The following is a 7,493-nucleotide window of genomic DNA, read 5'->3' on the forward strand; positions in this document are numbered from 1 at the left end:
CACGGCACTACCCCGACATCGACACGACACCCAGACCCCCCGACCCCGAAACAGCACCCCGACCCCGACACGGCACCCCGACACCGACAGGACACCCCGACCACCGACACCTCCCGAAAAGGTGTTCTTTGGCCTTCCAGAGGCCGATGGGGTCATATATTTGTGAATTATTAGTTAGGTCCTATATTTTTTGATTTTGTTATGAAAAACATCATATATGATTGTGTTGATCGTGTAGTTTTAAATGTGCAGTTATTTCATCGCTGCGAGGTTTGGTGTTTGACGACCTCGCCGTGCGTTTGACGAGCTCTGCCCCTTCGTTCGTGGGTGAGCACAAATGACAAGTCCTCCACCCCCATTAATTATTTGATCTATTCCGATGAAACTTGATAGCTAGCTATATATGTGTCTTGAATCATCAGTATGCGTAACCAATATGTGTCTCCCGTTCGAAAGCGTCATAGTTACAAATATGCATGCATTTGCATATTTATAACCTTGATTCTTTCAAATTGTCCAACGCTATCCATGGACAGCCCGAGTATGTGTAGATTGGGTTCGTTTTCCCATATGCTTTGCTCCGGATCCGACGCATATATTTCGTCAGTGCCTCCCTTGTTGTTCTCTGGGTACACATCCTCTCTGTTTATTGCAGAGACGTGTATCAGGAGAACAGCGGGGAGGTGTTGCCGAAATTTTGCGTCAGATCCGGAGCATAGCATGGGAAAATGAACCCAATCTACACATACATGGGTGGGATTAGGACCTATCATTACCTATTAGAGTGTAGGTTGCATGGACGTAATAAAATTGACAAAGTAGATCAACTAATGAATATATACATGGTGAATTACATATATAATTGTTGTGTGTCCAGTAGCTCTGAAAGTCAGGATGAGTGACCGTGCTTGGATGTATACCGGTCACGCTAGTCAGAACAAATGGAGCGCTGAATGGTTCACAAAAACTAAGGGGTTTGTGCAAGCCGGATTTGCAAATGGCCAAAAGAAAACCTGGTGCCCCTGTTTCCGGTGCGGCAATTGGGAAAAGAAGACAGAGGCTGAAATGGGTAAACACCTGCAGAAGAGTGGTTTTATGCCCGATTATACGGTGTGGACATTTCATGGTGAGTCTGCCCAACGTGACCGAGCTGAGGTGGATCGTCATCGCACCGACGAGCATGGTACCGGGATGGAAAACATGGTGCAAGGCTATGATGATGCTCGGGATTTGGACGAGGAGATGGAGGAATCTATAAAGGCCTTCAATGAAATGTTGGAGTCTTCGAAACGTCCGCTCCACGAGCACACTGAGCTTTGTCAGTTGGATGCCATCTCACAAGTAATGGCCCTGAAGGCTCAGTTCAACTTGGGCAGAGAATGCTATGATGCAATTATGACAGTATTTGGACGCTTTCTACCCAAAGGCCATGTAATGCCTGCAAACCTGTACCAGTCGGACAAAATCCTCCTTGCACTGAAGATGCCCTATGAGAAGATACATGCCTGTGAGAAAGGATGTGCCTTATTTAGGCTTGACTATGCGGACTTGAACTATTGTCCCATTTGCAAGTCTTCCAGGTATATTGTGGTAGACAATGGTATGGGTGAGAAGACACAGACCAAAATCCCCGTTAGTGTTCTTTGGTATATGCCAATCGTACCAAGACTTCAACGTCTTTTCATGGTCGAAGAGACGGCCAGACAGATGACATGGCACAAAACAGGCAAAAGAACCGAACTAGATGCAGATGGGAATCTGATGATGGTACACACATCGAATGGTGTTGTGTGGAAAAAGTTTGATGAATTACATGCTGACAAAGCGGCAGATCCGAGGCATCCTCGAGTCGGCATCAGCACGGATGGGTTCAGTGTGTTTGGTATGACGGCAGCCCAATACAGTTGTTGGCCCGTATTTGTCTTTCCACTCAATCTCCCCCCCGGACAGATTATGCAAAAAAAGAACATTTTCCTAACGTTGATAATTCCAGGACCCAACTATCCGAGCAAAAATATGAATGTGTACATGCAGCCGCTTAAGGACGAATTGCAAGAAGCCTGGGATAATGGGTTCAAGACATACGACGCCTTTAGCAAACGGAACTTCATAATGCATGTCTAGTACATGTACTCGACGCATGACTTGCCGGCGTATGTGCTATTCGTTGGCTGGTGTGTGCATGGAAGGTTCCCGTGCCCCACATGTAAGGGAGCTCTTGAGTTTCGTTGGCTTCAGGCCGGTCGCAAGTTTTCTTGCTTCGACATGCATAGACAGTTCCTAGATCCTCGCCATAAGTTCAGGAAAGACAAGAAGAACTTCATCAGGGGTAGAGTTGTCAAAAACTCTGCACCACCTGCATTGACAGGCCAACAGACCCTGGATCAGTTAAACGCTCTCGAGCCAGATCCACAACGTCCAGGGTACTTCAAGGGGTATAATACTAAGCACGCGTGGACTCACAAAACATGCTTATGGGATCTGCCTTACTTCAAAGACCTCCTTTGCCCACACAACATCGATGTGATGCACACTGAGAAGAATATCGCCGAGGCACTTTTTGGTACATTGTTCGGCATAGATGGGAAGTCAAAGGATAATACTAAGGCTAGAGTCGATCTGGAGGCGCTATGTGATAGGCCGTTACAAAACATGAAAGAACCGAAAGGAAAGCAGAACTGGATGAAGCCAAAGGCATGATTCAATCTTGGAAGGCCAGCTATGAGGGAAATTCTCTTGTGGGTGCAACAGCAGTTGATGTTCCCCGATGGGTATGCAGCGAATCTAAAGAGGGGAGCGAATCTTGATAAACTGAAGATATTTGGTCTCAAGAGTCATGATTGGCACATATGGATTGAGCGGGTAATGCCGGTGATGTTGCGTGGCTTCATCCCTGAGGATGAATGGCTAGTACTGGCAGAACTCAGCTATTTCTTCCGTGTTCTTTGTGTGAAAGAACTATCGCCTGGCGTGCTAGAAGAAATGGAAGAGTTGGCGCCGGAGTTGATCTGCAAGTTAGAGAAGATCTTTCCACCGGGCTTCTTTAATCCAATGCAGCATTTGATTTTGCATCTCCCGACCGAGGCAAGATTGGGGGGGGCCGTGCAAAATCGTTGGTGCTACCCAACTGAGAGGATGCAGAAGACGCTTCGAGAAAAATGTAAAAATAAACGTAGAATTGAAGCATCGATGGCTGAGGCATTCATCACAGAGGAGGCGGCAAACTTCGTAACAGCGCACTACGAAGCCAAAATCGTTGTGTATCTGCTATCGGCGAAGGAGGCACCGAGTATTATGGGAGAGTTGAAGCAATTTATGAACTTTTGTTCTATGGTGAAAACCCACCGAATGCCGTAGTCTTCAAATGTTATTGGTTTCAGCCGAAGGAGACTAGAAGGACTCATGAACATATAGGGCTAGTTGAAATCAACCAAAGCACTCATTTAGATGTTCCTGATGTCTATATTATGGCTCAACAGGCGATCCAAGTATTCTATCTACCGTGGGCCTGCCAAACTAATCCAAATCTGAAAGGTTGGGATGTCGTTTATGAAGTGCCGCCACATGCTAGACTTTCTCCCCCAAAGGAAGAGGATTATGAACCTCACATTAACCCAGACACATGTGAAGGAGAATTCTTCCAAGAGACACGTCTTTCCAAAAAGCGTTTCAAGAACCGCTATACTTCACCCCAAAACATTGAAGTAGACAGCGACAATGAATCCGACATCACCCCAGAGGAGGAACAAGAAGAGTCGGAACAAGAAGAGGTTACTGCTGCGGATGACCTGTCAATGCTTAACCGATTACGTCAAGGTGGCCTTTCACATGTTGATGCCAATGAACCCTATGAGCCCATCATTGATTATAGTGATGATGATGATTTTGCATTTATTGATGATACTGATCGAGATTATTAGTAGTGTCAGGTATTCAATTTTTTTATGTTGTACTTGATGATGATACACTTAAGTGATATACATATTATTATTCATGTTGGTACTTTTTTTTATGTTGTACTAATTTCGTTTATTCTTTGTCATGGCAGGTGTTGAAAGATGGTGGGCGCTGGTCGGCAGCACGCCGAGGCCCCTTCTTCGTCGGCGTGTGGTGCGAGGTCTTCCATTCCACACGCACCTCTCTGCCGAGCGTTGCTGGACAGTATGGTGACACCACCGAGCCCTTCTTCGTCGACCGCGGTGCCCAGCAGGGGACGAGGTAAGAAGAAGAGAGGAGGTGGAGCACGTGGTCGCGGGAGAGGAGGTAGGGTGACTCTTACGGCGCCTTCCTCGCCACCGCCCCCAGCTGTTTCACCCGAGCACGTGACTGCTAGGGTGGACTCGTCTGAGGAGGAGGCTGCACGGACTCCGGTCCACGAGCCTCCGGTCCACGAGTCTTCGGCCCACGAGCCTCGGGTCGACGGGCCTTCGGCCCACGAGACTTGGGCCCATGAGACCCCGGAGGAGCACACATCTGGATGGGGTACCTGGTCGGGTCAGCCTGAGCATGGCGGGGAACCGAGTGGCCATGCTGATGATGGCGGGGAGCCGACTGATGAGGAGGGGGAGGAGGGGGGCAACGTCTACCAGCGTGGTGCTACACGGCTCCCGTCCGTGCCGGTGACCCGCGAGTAGAGGTGGTTGATTTTCCCTGATGGGGAGAGGTATGTAAGTGCATTTAATATTTTTGTACCTTCTGCATTCACGTTTCTTCAAATAACTAATGCGTTGGCCTTGTCATGCTGCAGGGGTTGGGACCACCATCATAGTGTCCGCCGGCCCAACTCCGTCCTTGGAGTTCTTTGTCGGCAAAACTTCCCGGGGTTTGTCACGTTGCCTGGTGAGGGTCGGCTTCCAGAGCTTGGATTGAGCTGGGAGCACTATGTGGCTGCCCCGGCCCCGCCGGATGAGATTATCGACGGTGTCGTGTGCGACACGAGGGCAGACATGGTGATCAGAAAGTTCTGGGTAATTTCTCCTTTACACATTTAAAAATCTTCAACTAGCTAGTTATTAATTGTACTAATCAATATTGTCTCATTTGATTGCAGACATTCTACAGGTGTGAGGAGGGATACGAGGAGGACGCGGCACATGTTATCGAGAACGTCTACAAGCGCCTACTCCAGAATTTACGGCACGAGGCTCAGGTGCAGGCTGTTCGAGACTACTACGCCTTGCGTGGTATCAAGAAGACCAAGCCGGAGTGCCGCGATAAGTTCCTGAGTAAGGAGCAGTACATGAAGGTAATTCTTAAGGCCTTCTCTACTTAAGTTCCTTCATTTAGTAATTCTTAGCCGTAGCGCTCAAGTTTCTATTTGCTAACTTAGGCGCCTCCGAGATGGTGTGCAGATCGGATGGATTGTTGGGAGGTGTTGGTCGATGAGTGGTGCTCAAAACAATGGCTAGCCCTCCACAACGAGGCCAAGGACAAACGTGCCCAAATGGAAGGTGTGCCACACCATCAAGGCAGCTCCAACTTATATCAGTTCGGGCGCAACTGGGTATGTGGTTTGCTTCATGATTCATGCAATTCATTCATCATGCTAGCTTGAGCCCTTTAATTACTAATTTTCATTGTTTCTCTCTTTCAGGCACGCTACAATAAGGCGGATAAGGTGCCAGAGGTGTACAACCTGTATGCCATGGCCCACACTGCCTCTTTCAAGAAAGTCAAGGCTTTCTCTCAGTCTGACCTCGATGATGCAAACAACTTCACCAACATCTCCTCCCACAACAAGCTCGTGAGATATAGAGATGAGGGGAAGGCGAGGAAAGGGGAGGACTTTAACCCGAGCCAGGGTCCCATTGATCCAGAGCTGGTGATGATATCTGGTGGCGGGAGGTCCCATGGCTCTATAGCCATTGGAGATGGACTTATCCGTTGTCCTAGCACTCTCCCGGAGATCAAGGCGCGCCAGTCGAGCTCCGCTCCTGAGATAAGGCCTTGTGAACGGCCAGTGCAACTCGCCATCAAGGTTAGTGATACGTACTCAGTTATCTTTCTCCATTACATTGTGTGCGCTTCCATCAATGATTACAAATGGTCATGTGAGTGGTGTTGCAGGCTGCTATACAGAGTGAGAGAGATAGAACGGAGAAACTTCTGGCGGAGGCGGCGGAGAGGCAGCGGGAGTTGGAGGAGAGGACGACAAATATGATGGAGGAGGAGAGGGCATGGAATGACATGCAGGCAAGGGCCATGTACGAGCTCCTTGTGGTAAGTTTCTTCTGCAGATTAGCCAAAACATTCATGTAGTGTTTGTCTCATTACTAACTAGTATGACTGAGTCGTCAAAACCAAATGTGCAGTCTGTGTGCGAGAAGATAGGTCAGACCGCTCCGCCGATGCTAGTGATTGCTCCTGGGACCACGGTGAGTTTTATTTGAATGGACATTACTTGCTAGTCTTAACATTTGAGTGTCATCATGCTAACAAGACATTGGAAATGATCTTTGGTGCAGCGTAACTCTAGACAAGCATCGCACGATCCTTCTCCAGCTACCGACACGAGCCACCCCGCTCCTACACCTCCTGGATCTTGGTAAGTTTATCTAGTGTTTTGCTTAACACATGCATAAAGACCTAGACTTAGCTTTATTTCCTCCAATGCTTACCATAATGACCTAGACTTAGCTTCTTCTCCTCCAAAATGACTTAATAAGCTTACTGACCTCCAACACCATCCATTTTACCTAAGTTAGCTCTAAAATGATCTGTACTTAGCTTACTTATGTCAAAAATTGCATAATTAGCTTAGTTAGCTCATAGACGATCCATTTTACCTAAGTTAGCTCTAAAATGACCCATTTTACCTAGGTTAGCTTATAAATGATCCAGTTCATCCAAGTTAGCTCAAAAATGACCCATTTTACCTAGATTAGCTCCTAAATGATCCATTTTACATACGTTAGCTTTAAAATGACCCATTTCACCTAGGTTAACTCCAAAATGACCCATCTTACCTAGGTTATCTCATAAACAATCCATTTCAACTAATTTAGCTCATAAACGATCCATTTCACCAAGTTAGCTAAAAAACGATCCATTTCACCTAAATTAGCTCTTAAATGATCCATTTCACCCAAGTTAGCTCAAGAAGATCCATTTCAACTAAATTAGCTCATAAATGATCCATTTCACCTAAGTTAGCTCAAAAACGATCCATTTCAACTAAGTTAGCTCATAAATGATCCATTTCACCTAAGTTAGCTAAAAAAACGATCCATTTCACCTTAGTTACCTCAAAAACGATCCATTTGACCTTAGTTAGCTCATAAACGACCCATTTCAACTAAGTTAGCTCATAAATGATCCATTTCACCTTAGCTCGCTCATAAACGACCCATTTCAACTTAGTTAGCTCATATATGATCCATTTCACGTAAGTTAGCTCATACATGACATACTCTTCTTGTTCTAGTCTTCTTCTTGTTCTACTCTTCTTGTTCTAGTCTTCTTCTTGTTCCACTCTTCTTCTTGTTCTACTCTTC

Source organism: Triticum dicoccoides, chromosome 2A (assembly GCF_002162155.2).
Source record: "Triticum dicoccoides isolate Atlit2015 ecotype Zavitan chromosome 2A, WEW_v2.0, whole genome shotgun sequence".
Lineage (NCBI taxonomy): Eukaryota > Viridiplantae > Streptophyta > Magnoliopsida > Poales > Poaceae > Triticum > Triticum dicoccoides.